This window comes from Hirundo rustica, chromosome 5, assembly GCF_015227805.2.
Source record: "Hirundo rustica isolate bHirRus1 chromosome 5, bHirRus1.pri.v3, whole genome shotgun sequence".
In the NCBI taxonomy this organism is placed as follows: Eukaryota; Metazoa; Chordata; class Aves; order Passeriformes; family Hirundinidae; genus Hirundo; species Hirundo rustica.
Genome location: NC_053454.1, coordinates 55,454,579 through 55,474,767, shown reverse-complemented (window position 1 = coordinate 55,474,767; position 20,189 = coordinate 55,454,579). Strand labels below are relative to the sequence as shown.

The following is a 20,189-nucleotide window of genomic DNA, read 5'->3' as shown; positions in this document are numbered from 1 at the left end:
TTGACAAGGCCATTTATTGTCACAGTCTCAGGAGGATGCTTGTGGTCTAAGACTGAAAAGGTTCAGGGGGGTAGTGGGAGTAGAGAAGGAAAATATAAAGAGTTTATTGGGGAAATGCACAGATGGATAAGAAGCTGTCTTATAACTAATCTATAGAATTACCATAGAATTACTGGCTATTGTGTGTTAAAAAGAAGATAATTAGAATCCTGTAATTAGGAACGTATTGCACATATGGAACTGGTATTTTATCTTTCTGTAGATGTGATAGAGATGAGTTTAATTAATACATTCCTATGAAATTTTGCTGTCTAGATGAGTCACGGTGTTTATGTATATGTGTATGTATATTATCTGTGTCTGTGTTGGCAATCTCTTTGCATTTACATGACCAAACTTCCAAACTCCAGTCAGGGACTGGAGTAAAATCTGTAGGGTACTAGAGGGAGTTTGTAGAGAGCTGAAGGGAGTTTCCATACAGTGTAAAACTCCCTGCCCCAGGGGAGGTACCTGGGCATTCCCACCTGAACCTGAGAGTACTAACCCATTGAACTCAGTGTTTTGTGGGCTTCCCCTATCCCTGAGGGATCAAGACTGTGACCATCATTTTGACCAATAGACATCAAAAATACAACAAACAAGCCTTGTCAGGGGATACACAGGTGGTCACTTCTTACCTTTCTACTCATCTTTTGTTTCTCTTTCTTTCTTTTTTTCTTTTCCATTATGCCTTTTCTTAGGTCTTATTTTCATGCTTTTATGCTGTCACATTCCTAATCAAAATGTCTATATTTTCAAATTTGCCAAGTGCCTTATTTGACCTTAAGATTCTAAAGTGTGCCAGCACAAGTTTATCAAAGCTCCTGAGAATTTTGTTGTTTCTTCTGCACACTGCCCATGGTAAATCAAACAACCTTCCCCTGATCCGACAAGCGGACCTAGGCATAATAACAGCAGTACTTCAATATTGATGCATATTCTCCCTTTAAAAAAAACTTTTGACGCCTTCAGCTTTTGACAATTGCCTACAAAACCTGAAATGTTTGAGAAAGAATTTCTAAGGGAAGGAAAATCCACTATCCCTCTTCAAGTTTCCTATACAGTGCTTATTTTCAAGATTTAAAGAAAGGAAAATGACAGAAAACAAGAGATTTCCATTACATATTGGTGCCAAGAATCAAATTATGGTCTGTACGGTACTTCTCTTATCCTGCTGGTTTTAATGGAGTGTCAGTTGTAACTGCACAACAGAATTTGGTTTAAGTCTCTGAAGAGTAACTAACCTAAAAAACAGAGGTTTGTAGCATACCTTTGCATTCATACGTAGTACATCTTCACATATATGTCTGTGAATACATATATTCCTAGATCCACACATTCTGCTTGGTTTTATAAATCTAGCTTTAGAACAATATCACTCACTGACCAAGATAATTGCCACAACACCCAAGGGCTGGTTCAGCTTTTTCTGTAGCAGTGCTTGCTTTGAGCAGCTTGACCTTTAGGTGCAGAGTATAACCCTCTGACAGGGGAAAGGAAGATAAATTATACAGAAGCACCGCTGGCTTTCTGCACAAACGATTTAAGTTCTAATATTTTAAGCACATAACTTAAACACCACTGTCCTAAGAGAAAATAGTTTGGTCATGTCTTACACTTCATGTCACATTCATAACTTAAAAGGCAGCTGCTTCCTAACACTGATGAGAGCACGGCCAAGATTTGTACAGCCCCTGTGCATTAGCAGCTCTTGTCAGCTGTTCTATAGCAGGTGAGAAAACGTTCAGTGACATCCTTTGCAAAGGGTAAGTGGAGTCTGAACAAGAGTCCCTGAATCTGGCCAAAGTAAGCCAAGGAGTGGACAAGAAGGCCAGCCCAGGGCAGTGCAGGTAGCTGGCAGCTCTATGCTGACAGCCTGGAGTAGCTAATGAGAACAGCTTTGGAAGAACTTGGTATGACCCGAAGGAGGCATAAATATCCCTGCAAAGGAATGTTTCTGGATGTTTAATGACATAATTCTACAAGATCTTTCTAAAATAAACCAGTCTAGGTGAGTTGCCAGAAAATTAACATAACATTTCTACTTCTTTTATGCAACAGTGACTAAGGGGATACCAGGATATAAGGCTATGGTGCCATTTGATGTCAGGTCCCATAGTTATGAGTTTTTGCTGCATATTATCACTCACTCTGATTCCAAGGCTGCCATAATTTAGGGTGGGATAGTCCATTTCTATACCACAGATGGCTTAATATCCTGCCAGCTCTTTTGTCATTGATTTGTGGCTTGTTTTCTTTCTGAGAGATGATGGATGACAGGATGGGGACTGGGGTAACAAGGTGATTCCTACAATAAGCAAAGATCTGGTTCGTGACCACCTGAGGAACCTGAATGTACATGAGTCAGGCCAGAGTGCTGAGGGAATTGGCTGATGTAGCTGCCAAGCCACTCTCCATTGTATTCGAAAATCCATGGAACTCAGGTGCAGCGCCAGGTGACTGGAAATTTTGTACCCATTTTTGCAAAGGTTTGAAAGCAGGACCCTGGGAACTACTGAGCTGTCAGCCTCACCTCTGTGCCTGGGAAATCATGGAACAGATCCTCCTAAGGCACATGGAGGAGAAGGAGATGATGCAAGTCCTGTCTGGCCAACCCAGTGGCCTTCTAGGATGAGGTGATTCCAGCAGTGGACAAGGGAGGGGATACAGATGTCTTTTATTTGGACTTCTATAAAGCTTTTGTCAGGGTGCCCAGCAACATCCTTTTCTTTAAATGTAGTTCTGGAAGCTTATGTCAAAACTAAGAAAACCAAACATTTTCCTTTTATTAAATAGTAAAACAAACTGTACTGAACAAATATTTTTTAAAATAAAAGGTACCCTCTTCATTGCATTTTCCTGGTAAAACTGACTTCATTATTTTTATTGCACCATTTTTGCTCATAAAAATGTAATAACATTTGTTGATGAAACAAGGGAAGCTAAAAACATTTTAAAATATTTCAGCATTAACTTACTCCCACTAATTTATAAAGATGTTACATTGTCTTCTTAAATATTTTGAGCTTAATTCCTAAAGGCATCTCAAGACTTTAGTGGGTCTCTTGAATTCATTTAAGTAGGAGTTTTTATCCTTCATTTAGTCCTCACTTTGTGGCTGGAAGGGTCTTCTGCAGGAAAGGAAAATGGCAAACCTTATTGTTCTGTTCCTGTCATCACTTAGACTACAAAGGAGATGGGGGATATTTCTGTATTGGTTAAATGGGGAAAAGGAGTCACACTCCATTTTCATGTACTCACTGAGGGGATGTTTATTTTTTTGTGGTCCACATGCTAAAATATTTACAGTGGAATTGTGAGAGGAGGGTACCAAGACATCTTGAATAAAACAAAAGGGTCCAATATCACCAAAATCCTCCTCCTTTCCTGCAGCATGTGGAAAGAAAATAAGGTTTTGGAAAAGAGCAACATTCTTTTCCAGTCAGACTATCTGAAACTACTTTTGGCCTCCATGATTTTCAGAGTACTCTTAAATAAAGTCTTTACTGACAGTCAGAATAACATGTAGGTTAGGAAACAGGTACATGTTCTTGTGTGTTAAGGGAAACTAGGATTTTATAGATACCTGGACTTACAGATGTGTAGCAGGTGCTTCTATTTCAACTCAATTCACTTTGTAGCAGAAAAACAGAGTCTACACTAAAGATGTTGCTTCTTTGAACCAATTTGCTCAGTTGAACCAATGTTTTCACTAAGAAAACTTGTCACACATGCTTTTGTTTGAAACAGACTTATATTCATAGTTTCAGGAAGGTTAATAACATTGTGACTTCTGGAGAATAAATAATAACACAGTTCATTTTCTCTCCTAGCTGTCAGATGGTGCAAATATAGCTTGGCATTTTGCAATGATTTTGTAATAAATAGTTTCTCTGTATACCAACTTTTTAGACAATTACACAATTAGTCTAAATTTACACTATCCATCAGTATAGTTGGTTATTTCAGGTGATGCTTATATTTTACTGTATAAAGTATTCTTTCAAATTAATCAAAGGGCTGCTTGGGAACTTGTATTTATCTTCTAATTCTTTAAAGGGTTTCAGTAAAATATGTAGTCTCTCTAATAAACACCTTCAAATAAAATATTGTTCATAAATACGCTATGTTGGTTTTAAAAAGGGCAACATAAGATGTTTTCCAAAAGACCTCTTATTAATTAACTTTCCTGTGTTCTTATTAAAAAGTTCTGTTGCTTATTTACAGAACTTGGGTTCCAGTATGGCAGGATTTGCAGAGTTAGCAGTGTACATTTTCACTTTATGTGAAACAAATGGGGATGAAAATTGAGGTAACCACACGAGGTTGTAATGTTAACTGGCAAAACTGAGTCAATTTGCTGGGCTTGAATTTAGTTCCTTGGAGTCTGAAAAACACTTCTAAATTAAAGAAAATGTAATGCAAATTATGAGAATTTAGAGGGACACAAAGGCATTCTGTTTATATTATTCAAAGCCAGTGGCAAATTAACAATTGTCCTTCTGACATTCGGGACAAGTGCTGTGTTAGTTCGAAGTGTTGTATTCTAGAATACAAATAATTTGGTAATTTTTACAAGTTATTTAATTTCCACGCAGGCAGTGTTTGGGCTTCATCAGTGCTTTGAAGCATGCTTCTTGCTTTCTGTTTGTTTAGACAAATCCAAAGTCTTGTGCAGTAGAGTTCTTGGTATCCTCTGAGCATGTTGAAGTGACTGAAGTGGCATTTCCAGGTCTGTGAACGCAAGATGTGGCAAAGAGTCTATAGGTGGCAGCCACTTGCAGCCTAGAAGGGTCCTCCACAATAATTCCTCAATGAAATATAAAACATTAACAGACTTGTGATGTTGACATGGCTGTGACACCATAAAAACTGAAAAATTAAGTCATAAAATCTATGGCTCTCACCTCAGGCTTTTCATTTTCATTATGAGGAGACCTCTTGAATTAAAATAGTTTGAAATGAACCTCTGCTGTGTCCAGAAGAGTAGATCATCTGGAACTAATGACTACTAGTCTACTGGATATTGCTACTGCCAAACCTTTCAGGCTGAGCTCTGGGTCTCTTCAGAATGTATTTTACAGCTGACTGCTAATACAGTCACTGCTTTGTCAAGGGCCCAGATCCAGGGCTTTCTATGGAAATGTCCAAACACCCTCATAAAGGGCCTGCAAATGCATTTGGTGATGATTTTTCTGAGCATAGCAGCAACTTCATTTATTGTCTTGATATTGCAGGAAGGTTTTAGTTGGCATTGCTAAAGAAAACTGGCATTTTTATCTGATTTTCCTCTGTTTTCCTTTTGGTTAAGAAAGAAAATTCTTACGCGTTTGAATCAGGAATTAAAGATCTCCTCTGCAAAGACCCATGCCTCTCCCAAAGGGCTGTAACCTGGCACAACTAAATAAAAGCCTAAAACTAATTTTTTTTTTTTTTTTTTTCCCTAGTGTACTATGGTAGATATCTGTCACATAATTTGAAGGAAAACCTTCCTCAAAGTGATGTCATCTTACTACTACTAATCCAATAATATAATTATACAGGCCCCAGTTTCAGAGAAAGTGATAAATTGTAGTTTATGTGTCTGAAAAATTTGACAATTAATCTAACATTTGATTAAATCTGAATATTAATATTCTAAAGCCAGATGTTTAAGTGCATAGTGATAAAATAACGGGGTGCCTAGGTACAAAGCAGATGAAAAATAGATTTCTTTTTCATGGATCTTAACAGGTATTGAGTGCTGCTGGAAATGTGGCTCCATTGGGGATAGTAAAAGGCATTTACCATCTGGCCCAGGAAGATATACAGAGTGCCCTGAGAGGCTGGGAAGATCAGGTTTTTCTTTCTGTCTTAGGCTTTGGGTAAGTACCTGCATTGCTTGTTAATGTGCTTCCCACCTGCAGAGCCAGGGCAGGGAGAGGGAAATGTCCATTCATCCTCCTGGTGATGCTGGGGAGGGGACAGTGGTCTTGATTTCCTGGTGTGGTGGTGCTGTGCACAGACTGACGAGGGATGAAAGGCTGCTTTTTTCATCTGTTGTGGGTGTTTCCTCCAGAGTGGTGATGTCCTGCAGGGGCAGATTTAAACACGTTTGAGGTGTGCTGAATGATGACTTCGCATGTTCTGTACACTCAACTCAAGTTTTACTGAGTCTGCTGGTTGCACTAGGGATGGACAACAAAGCAACTATGGCATTTAAACTCATCTGAGATGGGAATTTATAAAAAAGTCAAAAAGAGTGAGACATGTACATCTTCTCTGTCAGAAAGGAGCTCTGTTAGAAGATGAGTGTGTCTGTCAGTGCTTCAAATCATAAAATAATGAAGAAGATATAAGTGGTGAAGATGGTTGGACATTCCTGTACCATAACAAACCATGTCAGTTTTGATCTGGAAAGTGCTGGGGGCCTAAGCAGTGCTGCACAGGCTTATTTGAAAGGTAATTCAGTAAAGCTAGCCCACTATTGGCGAACATGCCCTGCAGTGATTTACATCTCCACTGGAGAAATCCTGTGACTTGCAAAATGTTGAAGATCACAGCTGCAGTAGGCACAAGTCAGCTTAGGATGAGTCTCTGCCGGGGTGTGACATGTGACTGACTTTGTGTCTCCACTTCAGGCCTCCTACCTGGGAGGTACACAGGATGGATGTAGCACCCACCCTTTGAACACCTGGCTCTGTGGTCCTTGCCACCTCATGGTGTCTTCCTGTTCAGAGCATTGCTGGGATTAATATTCCCACACTGCGCTGCTCCACACCAATCTCCACAAGATTTACTTCATTGTCAACTCGCTCACTGACCTTCTGTGGTGAAAAGTTCCTTGGACGACAACAAGAAATTTCATCAAAAATACACTGAAAGCACTACAAATGGCTCAAGTTATAACAGTTTTCTCATGGATTATTTATGTCATCCTCCACAGCTCAAGCTGCAGTTAAATAATTTTGCTTTTATTTTCTGGTATTCATTTAGACTTTTGTCTGGTGAACATTCCTATGACGTCCAGCTGCCCTTTCATCTCAGCATCCTTGGAAGATCCAATATACAAGAAGGGTAATACAGCTTGGTGGGAAATATTTTACATGGACAGAAGACATATGAAAGAAGGGGACAAAGAGCTGATACCAAATACATGTCCTTTAGTTGGTCAAGGCACTGGTTGATGTTTGTCTGAAAACTTTCCACATTTTCCAAACCAGTTTTCGCTTTAAATACTAAAGGTGAGGGTGGGTGGAGGGGAATGTAAGCTATTGCAAAACTGTTTGCACTTTTTGAAATTATTTCTGAGATTAATTGTAATTTTGGGAGGTTTTGTGTATGTTTTACAGTACGCTTACATTGGCTCGCCAAGAAAATAAGTACTTCACCCAAATGTAATATGTTTCCTTGGAGCTATAGTTCCGTGTTTCACATCTTTTTTTCATGATTCAGGCTTCTTCATGAGAACAATTTTTCTGTGCCTGTCTTTGATGCAAATGTCCTGTTGCTATGACTGGAATTCTGCCTGCAAAAGTCAACAGCAAATGACACTCAAGCCATCTTGGTTCATCAGATGCCATGCGCCAACTTTCTGAAATGACTGCTTCAATTTTCAAACTAATTGGGGGTTCAAACTGTCAGTGGAAAGCAGAGGTTTCTGTTCTGTACATGGAGAAGCAATCATTATGTTTTCCAAATGGTTTTAGTGGCATGAAAGCTGTACAAGTCATCTGGATTGTGACAGCTATAATTCTTAGGGAGCCCATTAACTCTTATTGTGAAACACCCCTTTTTTTTTTTTTTTTTTTTTTTTTTTTTTTTTTTTTTTTTTTTTTTTTTTTTTTTGGTTTTTTTTTTTTTTTTTTTTTTTTTTTTTTTCTTTTGTTCAGAAGATGTCCATAACAGTTTGTGGCAGTCTGGCTGAACCAGACTTATCTCTAAGTGAGAGTGCTTGCAAGCATTTTTCAAAGGCTTTTTTTTTTTTTTTTTTTTTTTTTTTTTTTTTCCTGAGAATGTGACCTTTAACACAGGCTCCTCATTAACTGCAGTCATTTAACATGAAATGCCAGTAGCAGGGTATTTTTTCTAGTTACCATAGCAATATCATAGGATATCAGATGGTGTCAATAAAAAAAAAAACTCCACTGAAACATTATCATTTTTGAGCCACCTCCATTAAGGCAGTTTAGTTTATCTAAGATCAGGTGATAATGAGTTTAACTTGTATTTTTGTCCCTTCATGTGACATTTGGTTGGTTTGTGCATGTGTAGCCCTTATATTTCTTGCCTACATATCCTCCTACTCCCCTCAAGGACTGCTGTGCTAAAGTGGGTTTGTAAAAACTCATCACTCCCCCTGCCTTTTGGCCACCTGCAATCTGCAGTTCTCCTGCCTGATGGCAGGGAGTGCCATGGTGATGGGATACATTTAATTTGCCTTTTATTTCCCTCTGCCACTTAGCATTTTATAAGTTCTTTTGACCTGATGAGGAAGGAGCTGTCTGTGAATTCCTCCAGCCCTCATATCTCACCAGGCCTCCAGGATTCTCTACCATTATCATGAATATACTGTCTGTTTTGGTGTTTGTTTTGGTGCAACACCACAGACCTGCCTTTCCTTCTGGCATATAGAACAAAGATAAAAATACCTTTATTGCTCTCCATGTAATTTTCTCATTCCAGCCCCAGTGAATTACCATCTGGAAGAAGTGAATGGAAGAGGGTTTTACCTTTTTTCTTGAAAGGGTTTGAGCTAACACATCTTCAGCATAGGCCATCTGACAGTGTCAGTTCCTATATTGGAAAAGCTGTGCAAACATCTACAGAAGCGACCTCACTTGTTTTATGAATATTTTCCTTGCCCATTGACTGCATCTCATGATACTTAGGGTCTCACAGAAACAGAGCTAATTAAAACAACACTCACAAAACCCAGTGTAAATCTCACATTTCAATGCAAGCATCCAGTACAGGGACGCAAAACCACAAACAAAATTTAGACTGCTACAAAGAAACAGGGGCATTTAATTTTAATTTTCTGATGTGCATGATGCTTAGAAAAAACAGTCACTGAACAACTAAAGCTGATACTTGAGTTCTTTATAAATACTAGATGTTCTTTAGGGGAAAGTGTTTTCCTCCCACTGTCATAAGGCAATACCATGCTCAGGAATCCTAATTAGTGATGGGCCATGAGGCAATCTTGGTATAATTTTGTGTCCACCTACTCCCAGATATCAGCTGGTTCAGTTGCAAAATCGTGATGCTGAGAACATTTTTCCACAGTAGTCCAAAACATTGGAATTGTTTACACCTGCACCTTATTACCCATGTTTCTACCATTTTCCTACCTGGTCCACTTCATTTTCTGTATTCTAGATGTCATATTTTCAGCTCATGGGAAAGGTATAGCTACTTTTTTCCACTGCTTTGCATGTGCCTCTTGAATATGTGGGACAGTATCACCTCTGAGACAGGGTTTATTTGCCAGCTTTTGTTTCCTTACAATCAAAAATTTCAGTTTAAGAATTTCACTTTATTGAAATACTACCTGTATGGGAAAGTTTTGTCCATTTGCAAAAAAAAGCTTCAGGTTTGTATTCAAGAAGTTTGTCTCATTGTGCACCAATACAAACAGAGAAGAACTTAAAGTGCGCTTCTTCTGAAGTGTGCATGACTGTAATACAATGGGGCACAGCACACGGCAGTTTGAATTAAATTCTTAAACTGCAGCTGGAAAGAAATCCTAAAAGTTATTGTTATTAGGACTGAGGGTTAGAAATAAAAAAAAAGCCCATTTTCCAGGTTAGTCTCTGTGGTGGTGTGAGAGTTGTTTTATTAAGTTATTAAGTTATTTTTGTAAGATTTTGAGTTACTTTTGTAATGGCTTAGTCCACTGTATACCCCTGTGTTCTGTATTGGTTTTCCCCTTATGAGTTAGGTTGTTTAACCAGACGTTTTCTGTCATTCATTCCTTCCCTGCACCTGTCGCGGTCAATCCCCCTCTCTCTCCTCGTGGTCGCCCTGTCTGTCACTTGGGGACCCTTCCCTGGCTTCTGGAAAACTCCGGGAGGGGCGTCAAGTGATAGGCTGGGGCCCTGGAGACCCCCTCCCATCATTTTGTGGTTGGTCCCCAGTTCCATGGTTCACACCCCCGGTTAACCCCCCGATTCCTGTGACTGGCTGACCAGTTGTCGTCACCCCCGTTTCCACCCCCCCTTAAAAACTGCCGCATGCCTGCCCTCAGGGTCTCTCCTGGGCAGCAGGTTGCAGCGTGCAGAGCCCCGCGCTCCCTCTGTTTCAATAAACCTACATTACACCCTGCTCAGAAGAGTCCGCCTTTCATTCAGCTGCCGCAGTTGCTTGTTTCATCCACGTGCCCGTCGCTGGTGGTGGGATCCAAGTTCCCACAGGGAGGAGGCGGCTTGCCCTGCCTGCCGCCCCGACCTTGCCAGTGAGACACACTGAGCTAGCCTGTGGCCGCGCTGGTCAGCGCGAACCGGACACTGCGACAAGTCTCTAGATCCCCCATGTGTATTTCTTGCCTGTATATATATATATATATATATATACACACAAACATCAATAACAAGCAAATTGCCATGCAGATAAAGTGTAGTCAAAACACTCTGTTACTGTATAATTTGATCCAGAGAAATATTTTGAATTCAATTCAAGTAGTCACAAGCAGTTTGTGTTTCTGCAGAGAAGTGCAACATTATGACTTGAGAAAGCCTCCCTACTGAAAAGCTTAATAAATTCATAGTCTGAACTCAAGCTGGATGAAATACTAGAGAAACTGTTCTTTCTACAGACAGACCAGAATTTTTAGTCTGCTCTTTTAGTCTGTAAGCAAATTTGCAAAAGTGAGCTCCTTTATTTTTTTATTTTTATATCTGCTTAACTGAAGAAGAAATAAGCTGCACTTGAGATTTTAGTTAGCATCAGAGAGTCATCCAGGACAGGACTGAAAACTGATCCTCAGTTGTAGTTGACTGGGTTAATTGAGACTGTCATTTATTGAAGGAAGTAATTTGGAATCAGTGTCACATAAATGTTTGAACAACTTGCCACTACCAGCCTTACAAAAGTGCAGTTTTCAATCAGGATTATTTCTTCCAAGAGGAGTTAGTGTTTGGTGAGAATGGCCTTCTGTTGGCACACAGAGAGACATATAGCAGCAATCATAAAATAATGTATTCATGGTAATTTTGTGCGTTCATGTAGGTTGAAGAAAGACAAGAAATTCCTTTTTTTTTTAAAAAAAAAAGACCTGCTCCTTCATTACACTGTTTGTTACATTTCTAGTTCACTGGATATATCCTCTAAATAAAGAGCTAAGAGAAGTACAATTCACTTTCTCTAAAACATTCATGGACAACAACCACTTTTTATGCTTCTACCTCTCTTCTCTTGTTACTTTAGTTCTTTCACGTGAAAGAGACCCCATATGACCTTCTTTGGTGGTTCTCCAGCTGATTTAATCCCTCTTTTCAGAACCTCTTCTATCTCTGTCTCTTCTTTCCTTTTTTTCTTTTTTTTTTTTTTTTTTTTCCCTCCCTGTAGATATCTGGAATTGAATGGGACTCCCTCTGAGAATACAATCTTCGTATTAACTCAAGGCATTAAATACTTCCACTATAATTTTCTGTACCTGATCTCATCTCCCTTCAACAGTCCTTTATTGAAATGTTCTGCCAGTTCATCCCACCTCCACCTAATTTTGCCAGCTGCTTCTAAAATTCAACAGCTTTTTCTCGTGACTAATCTGAATATACTGCTCCCATCTGTTTCTGTGATATGGCATGACTATGATAAGCAATAACATTTCTATACAGTCTTTTGGTGTTAATTTTCCTCTCAGAAGAGGTGATCTAATGCTACTGTATGACAGGACAGCTGATGTGAGGCCACAAGGGCTGTGGCCAGCAGGTTGAGGGAGATGATTCTCCCCCTCTCACTCTGCCCTTGTGAGGGCACTCCATGGGGAGTACTGTGTCCATCTCTGGAGCCTCCAGCATGAGAAGGATGTGGTTCTGTTAGAGCAGGTCCAGAAGAGGCCATGGAGGTGATCAGAAGGCTGGAGCACCCCTCTACAAAGACAGGCTGAGAGAGTTGAGGTCGTTCAGCACAGAGAAAGGAAGGCTATGTGGGACCTCTTTGTGGTTTTCCAGTACTACAAGGGAAATTTATGAAAAAAGAAGTTAGACTTAGATGGTACTAAAGGTCCCTTGCAACCCAAGCCATGCCATGATTCTGTGATGGGGAGACAGAAGATTGGGAAAAGCTGTTCATTCTTTCAAAAAAACGAAGGGAAAGGCTAAAAGTCTTCTAAGGGATTGCTACATACAATAAGGTTAAGATGAAGGAAAAAAAACCAGCTTTCCTTGCATGATATGAAGTTAAGTTGTAAAACTCCTTAAAGAACAGCTTAAGAATAAATCGTATCAGAGAGATGTAGGCTATATCCAGTGTCCATGAGCATGATGACCTGAATCTTTGTCTCAGGATGACAATACAAACTGGTTTTAGGACATGAGATTACACAGGTGAGGAAGGATCACATGCGCTTATCTCAAAGACACAGCACCGGCTTGGACTAATTTTTGATTTCAACAATTAGAGCTACTCTTGGATTTTCTTATACTGAACATGGGCATTTCTATTATTTTTCTGCACTTTGGCCACTGTCTTTTAAATGGAGGAATGACGTTACAAAAATTCCCTTAAAATCTTGCAGTCGAGACGTGAACACAAAGACAGTGTAGACAGCTATCCACTGCTGTATAAAACAAAAACAAAACCAAAACCACGAAAAAATAATAAAAGAGCCACAAGAATTAGATGTGTAAGTTGACAGCTTATTTTCTTCCTTACACATAATGTTTTAGAGAATCCTCTGAGTCATAAAAATGCCACCAAATCTGTAGCTTTACAGATTGCTTAGGATGTGCCACCTGTCCTCAGATCTGCAAACACGGTTCTGACTAGGGAGGAGCTTTGCTTAACATAAATACAACAGAAGAAATCTTTACGTGACACAGAACCTTTTAGCATTTCTATACCGATTGTGCATTCAGGTATGAACACCCACTGAAGGAGACAGGCTGTATAGAGTTTTCATGTAAGAAGTGCTTTCATACATTCTGCTAGCCTATAGACAACATCCAACTGACTGTATCACTTTATGCTGAGGGAAGTTTTAGCACATGCATATCTCTTCCCATCTTCTTTCCCCAAAGAAATCAATTTAGATGGATGCTGAATGAATCATTTCATTGGGGAAATCATTGTAACTGCTGGAAATTAATCTAGGTAGACCTATAATTTAATTCTTAGAGTGACAGTGAATCTAGTTACGTTATTTAATGTAAACTCATAGTTTATTGTAACCATAGGGATGGAATAGGATAACAACAACTATCATACAAATAACTATTACAGTCTGTGTGCCTAAATTAATGCAACCTATTCTTTGCTAAAGCTATAAATCTGTACAATTATAACATACCAGAGAAATGAGGTAGAGAGGAGGCAGGGATTTTTCAGGTGCAAAATGTGGGAAGGAACACTAGGGGTGCCCTCTATTCAATACATGCATTCAACAGAAAATTAAAACCTTATATTACACTTTCTTTTGTAGACAACCTTTTATTGGTGAAGGTAATAAAGGAGTGGCATTCTGGTATTCAAGTGTATTTCCCATCAGAAGAAGTCTAAACTGTTCTTGAAACTTAACCATGGAGGCTGAATAGATGAGGTGGGACCTTTGCTGCTGTTCATGATGTCATATTTAAAAGTCAATAATTATTTTTATTTCTCATGTTACATGGGCATGATCATCATATGCGCCTTGACTCGGCCATGCTTCCACTCATGCTTCATGATTCTGTGTTGTATGATTAAATAAAATCCTTTTGCTATGTTATCATGAAGACCCAGGTTTTGTGGGCAGGTTCTTTCTCTCCTGATTTTTGGGCTAACATCTGTTCAGGTGCTCCTCTGTGGTGTATGTGAAAGTATTCCAACCGACAAGTTAAAAGTGAATTTTAAGAGCTAGAAATGTGCCCACTGAGAGCTGTAGGCTCTGGCAGGCCAGACATAAATGGCACAAACCAAGAAAACAACTTTTTGGCCCAGAAGAATCTGGTTCACTGTAAGAAGCTCTGAGTCTGAACGGAGGTGCCTGCCCTGCCTGGAACCACTAAACTCTGCCACACAGTGTAGTTCATAAACAAACAAACAAAAGAAACTTTGCTAGAAGTAGCTATAGGCGCTGTTAAATGTCAGTGATTGCTGCACCTAATAGGGCACTTTGTTCTGAGTACTTCTGTGTCTGCTTGGGTTTTGAGTCCAGGCATCTCTAAATTTTCTTAATATTTATGAAGCTGGACTGTGATAATTAATTGATGTATAGTTTGGAAGAAACAGGCTGAGCAATTTAGCTAAGATCAAAGTAGGGCAATGGCAAGGAGAAAGGGCAAAGATTCAAACCCACATCTCAAACATTAAGCCACAGCTTAAATCACACAGATTTTTCTTTTTCCTAATTAAGAGATATCACTTCCCCCGCCTCCATTTAAGACAGTCTGAGTTTTATGTTACATTTAAAATTAGGCTTGACCTTCCACATCACACTGGAAAAATATGCATTCTCCTCAATTTGCAGTACTTATCTTCTCAAGGTGCAATGAACTTCTTTTAGAACTTACAAGTAAGCCATAAATTAGTTTAGGACTGAAAATTAATTTTAAGTTATGTCTTTTAAGAAATTTAGCATCTGTGCTACTGGCTTTTTTTTTTTTTGTCCTGAAGATTCTTAGTTCCCTTAGAGAGTAACCAAATTTCTTCAAGCTATTCACACCATTAAAAATAATTGAAAGTGTGTGTAGAAGTTATATTTAAGGAGGAAATTAGCTTGCAATTAAGTGAAATTATTGATGATGATTTCTTGACTGTGTAATGATGGGTTTTAAGAAATACATAATGTCTCAGTAATGTTTTATTTTTTACCCTTAAGTTAGTCTCGGCCTTAAAACTATCTTAGGTTTATTTGTGTGGTAATTGACACTCCAGGGGAATTTGGAGTGCATCATCCAGTTGGATTTTCTCCAGGTCCTTCTCTCTCTCCCAGAAATAATCACAGCACTTATTTTGGGGTTTGGAGTAAAAGTGGACTCATCTGCATAATAGTCCCTCCTGTCCTTTTTTCCCCTAAGCAGCTCTGGGATGTGAAACCCCAGGTTCTGCTAGAAGGAAACATGGGCTGGATTTATTTCAAGTACCTTAACAACAAAATTTTCTGCTCCTTTGTAAGCATAAGTTTGGGTGCATTGCTTCTATGACAAGATCCATGCTCAGTGTGCTGACAGTTTTCCCTCATCCTGCCCTACAACCTTGGATTTGCTGCATAAAGGGTTCAAAACCCGACACTGAGCTGGCACTCAATGTTCTGTGCCTTAAAGCATGTGATTGTCACACAGCCAAACCCTTCAGGGGGCTGAGTCCATTTGGCCTCTTGGCAAACAGTGCCAGCCAGAACTTTTCAGCCTGTCGTGCTGAAATAAGGGTGATCTTTCACAGGTAACCATAGAGGACCTGCCCCAGACAAAACAGAGTATGTTTGCTGCTGTGTGCTTCACAAAGCCTCCACTGGATAACATGAGAAACAGAGGATTAGGATTAGGGTGAGTCTGGCTGCTCCCATTGAAAAGCTGGAATGAGTAAGGAGCCTTTTACCATCTAGGTAAAGGAGGTACAGGCTGAGAGAAAGCAGGAGATGCTGCTCTCCTGCTTCCCCCAGTACCACAGAAATATTTCTTCAGAACATAGGGGGTATTAAGTGAACAATTTTATTTTTTTTTTTTTTTAATATTAGGAGGTTCACTTGGTTGTCATGACTGATGCACAGAAGTTTCTGCTAGCAATTCTGAGTAATGACAACTATTTCCAATGTTGCATCATTACCGTTCCCTTTCTACCCACAACTCCGTCTTCAACTGTGTCAAGAGAAGGCAACCTCTAACAGAAATTTGAAATTTGAGGGGTTTTTTTTTTACATTTCACCTACTTGAAATGCTCCAGTGACATGGTTCACCTCCCTTTTAAAGGTGAGTAAAAGCCAAGGCCCAAGCTGCTCTCAGCACAGACTTGTTTTACAAGACACACATCACCTTGCAGCCGTGCTGTGTGGCACAAAATGTCAAATACAGCCCCTCTGACTGTTATGTGTGTTATCCTTATTGCAGTGGAGTATTTAAGAAGCCACTGTACAAAGCATCTCCCAAGTTTTCATGGATCATTGTGCCCATGAGGATGGAGCACTGAATGATAGAGAGCTGAAAATGGAGATAATTTCTATCTTTACCCCAAAATGGCGTGCCAGTGAAAATAAAACCTTTGGAAGATTTATAGTAGAGCTGAACCTTTCTCTGCAAGAGCACAACTTTGCATCAGAAGATTTTGGGGTAAGCCAAGGCTTGTCCCAAGTCAGAAAGTGCACTTTCTATTAAAATAAAACAATGGTAACAAGTGGAGTGGCTATTTTGTGAGGGTGGGATAAAGATTAAGGGTAGTTTAATTATGACATGCAGACCAAGAAATATTGCCTCAGTTCTCTCTAAAGATAGTGATGAAAGCTCCTTATGAGAGGAAAAGGAGAACACAAAGACCAGGGAAATAGAAATTGCTATATTCAGAATGTATAGGAAGCACTAAAGTTTCAATGATTGTATGGGGTGCTCAGGTGTTCACCATCTCACATCAGACACTTCTCTTCCACTGCTCATACCTGCAGCTCTCAAGAGATGAAGGTCCGTGGAGGACCCTCAGGCAGATTGTGACACCAGTGAAATACAACCCAGTTCTGACTCTAATTCTGCTATTTCTTCACCACCCTTTGGAGCTGGCTGCCCCACAGTGTGAACACAGGTAGAGGAATCATGCATTCCCTTTTTTTTAATACATAGTTCTGAACACCTGCTGGTGGCTAATGCTGCAGGGGCGGTGCACAGGGGAAGGACTCTAATTCATCCTTAAACAGAGGTGTGCTGTGAGTTGTGGCTTTCAATGGGACAACATAAAACAATCTATCTCCAGACAAAAGGTGACAGATTCTGGATTTAGGGAGTTAATCTGCAGTGTACTGACATCAGATATACAGAGAAATAACAGATTAGTGGAGAAACTCACTTGAGACTAAATGTAGGATGGATGATTGCATCAAGTACATAATACAGCATCTTATCTAGATTCCTGTCACACCTGTGAGCACAGTACTTGAAGAAGGCTGTAATTGATAGCTTAAAAACTACAAGTATGCTGTCAGCTTGCAGCTTCCTTATGCATATCCGGTGCTAAGGTAGGAATTTTCTAGAGTTTCAATTTATTTCAAACCAGTAAAATAGTCAGGTTTTATATATATATATACACACACACACACACACACACACACACACACACACACGCACACACGCACACACACACATATATATAAGAGTGTGTGTGTGTGTGTGTATATACATATATATGTGCCCCAGTGCCCACACCAAAATGCTGAAGAAAGAGGCCAGCTGAAAGTGATATATAAAATGAATTCCAAAATTAAGATTTCAGCTTTAGTAAAAAGTTGTCAAAATGCTCTGAAATTTATCTTGGTTGATGCAGTCCTATCTCCCCAAAATCTGAATTACTTTTCAGTGAGCAAAAATAATTTCTAATGAATCCAATGAAAAAATTCTGAGAGGCTATTTCCTTAGAACCATATAATTTCATGCTATATCCTTGATCCAAAAGTGACACATTTGAACTTATGACATTGGATAAAAAGCATCACTTATCACCAGTGAAAGATCTTTGGGCATTGTGTTGTATTTTTACATGTCTTCTGTGTTAGCACTAAGAATTCCTATTTGCAAGAAGGCTGAAAGTATACATTTGAGATAAATAAACCTGACAAAGAGAGAAATCTGAAAGGCTGTCTGAGAGGCTTTTAGAGTGTTCAGAAAAACTATAAATATTGCTAGGCCTGCAACTGAACTGCTACAGTTAACACTGCTTGAGCTTTTTCCCTTCTGGTGGTATGATAGCCAATGTCCTTAGCACCTATTCCACTTGACACATGCCATTTTTTGCCACAAAAAGGCCATGTTATGAATGCCCATCATCTAACCCTTGGATGTGAATCAGTTCAGAGTTAAGAGCTAGATATTATGACTTAAATCTAGCTCAGGGAGATGGTAAAAACAACATTGGTTTAGAAGAACAGTGAAAAGCGAAGGGGGTTGCTCACAAGGCTGTCAGTACAGCTGAACTCACGTTTCACTTGCCCTCACAGTTTGGTACAAAGCTAAATAGACTCATTCCTGGTTTTACACAGCTAAATCTGATGACAGCTTACAAAAGCCAGCAGGCCTTAGGCATCCTCCATTATCAATAATACAAGAACAACATGAAGGCAAAATAAATTCTAGTATTAGAAACAGACAGTTCATCTTTTCTGTCCTTTCTAACCTTTCTAATAGGATATTCCTAACAAAAACTTGGGAAATATCTTAGTTGTGTGTAGGGGTTTTCACACGTATCAGGCTGTTTTCTCATCTGGAACAAACCAGTCTGGTGGCTCAAACTTCATTATTACACGCAGAGGCAGAAAAGGTTCCTGTGATTCTTCATAACAGGACATAAATCCTTCTGTTTATGCTGGAGTGTAAACATTTTATTATATGGAAATGAGGGAATTTGTGCTGCAATACTACAAGTACCCTATGCCAACAAAGAATCACAGCCAGTGTCAGCAACAGCTGATGTTCAAATTGATGTCCTCAAGTAATCTAGAGATGTATGTGTCTGGTCTTAAGTGTGCTCCTGGCAGAAAAACACCTCAGTTCACTGCTTTGGATAGGAGGGGCAGAAGATTGCTTTAAAATTTCTCAGAAAACTCAACAGAAAAGAATAACTCCTGCAGAAAAGTGGATGGCAACTCCCTTTTCCCATTATTGCAGACCTGAGCCTTACCAATGAAACAATAACTCTTTTTCTTGGCTGGATCTGTGTTTTTCTGGCAGAGCAGTTGCCATATCACAATCTGCAGCTGGCAAAAGAAACATCAATATACAGTGAGGGAAAAATTTCTACATACAGATAGATATTTAACTCAGTGTCAGCTTTAAGAATAAAGTTGGTTCTGGGCGGGTGTGGTTCTTCTACACCAAGTGGCTTCACAGTAATGCAAACTGCAATAAGTTCATGCAAAAATATGATTCTAAGTCATTGGCTCTGGTGGTGAAAAGAATAAAATTTGATACCTGAAGTAAATATTTTTCCTTTCTGGGCTGAGAGATGCAAATTTAGATTTGACTGATAAACAATGCCAGTAGGAGTGTTACTATTTTTTGGAGATGTTAAACTTGCTTCAAAGCTCTAAGTGCAAGAGCTGGGTTAGTAATTGATGCATGTAGAAAACATTCATCTTGTAAATCTTTCAGTGACAGTAATGATGAACTGTAGTTTGTACTCACCATGAGGCATCCCTAGGAAGGTCTCAAGGATCCCCAACAATCAATAATTAAGTCTTAGTAGTGGCCTCTGTGCTGTTTGAGAATTTTACTAGCTTCGAGAGAAGGAAAGACAACATTCTTCCCAAACTTCTCAGTATCCCTCCCATCTTTCCAGCCATGTTGTAAGGAAACTAGAGAAGGGCATATGGTCAGAAGGTACTGTGGATATTAATTTGAAGGAGTAGCACTCTCTGGTAGGACAGAAAATTTGTCTCATTTGACCAGACAGATATTTGTGTGTATAAGCTGATTACCCAGACTTTGTACTGGAGAAAGGCACTACTCGTGCTATACTGGTTCTGGCTGCAATTTTCTTCCTAGTAGCTGATAAAATAGTGTGGTTTGGATTTAGTATGAGAATAATGTTGATAACACACTGATGCTTTTCATTGTTGCTAAGCTGTGTCTGTACTAGAGTCAAGGACTTCTCAGCTTCTCATGCCCTGCCAGTGAGGAGGCTGGAGGGCACAAGAAGCTGGGAAGGGGCACAGCTAGTACATCTGACCCAGACTGGTCAAAGGGATATTCCATGCCATATGATGGAATACACAGACAGTACACAAACATGGGGGAAACTGGTTCCCAAAACAATGCTTGGGAACTGCTTGGGCA

The 20,189-nt window shown here is 39.5% G+C and overlaps 1 long non-coding RNA gene across 2 annotated transcripts in view; it reads right to left on the bottom strand.

Annotated features, from left to right (window-relative positions):
- Positions 1 to 2,944: 2,944 nt before the first annotated feature.
- LOC120752936 (uncharacterized) overlaps positions 2,945 to 20,189 on the bottom strand; it is a 100,138-nt gene continuing 82,893 nt past the window's right edge. For both annotated transcript variants that reach the window (XR_009207857.1, XR_009207856.1), the window contains 2 exons: positions 6,702 to 6,861; positions 2,945 to 6,109 (listed from right to left, as the gene is read on the bottom strand). This is a non-coding gene — a long non-coding RNA (uncharacterized LOC120752936). The remainder of the gene's footprint in view (positions 6,110 to 6,701; positions 6,862 to 20,189) is intronic.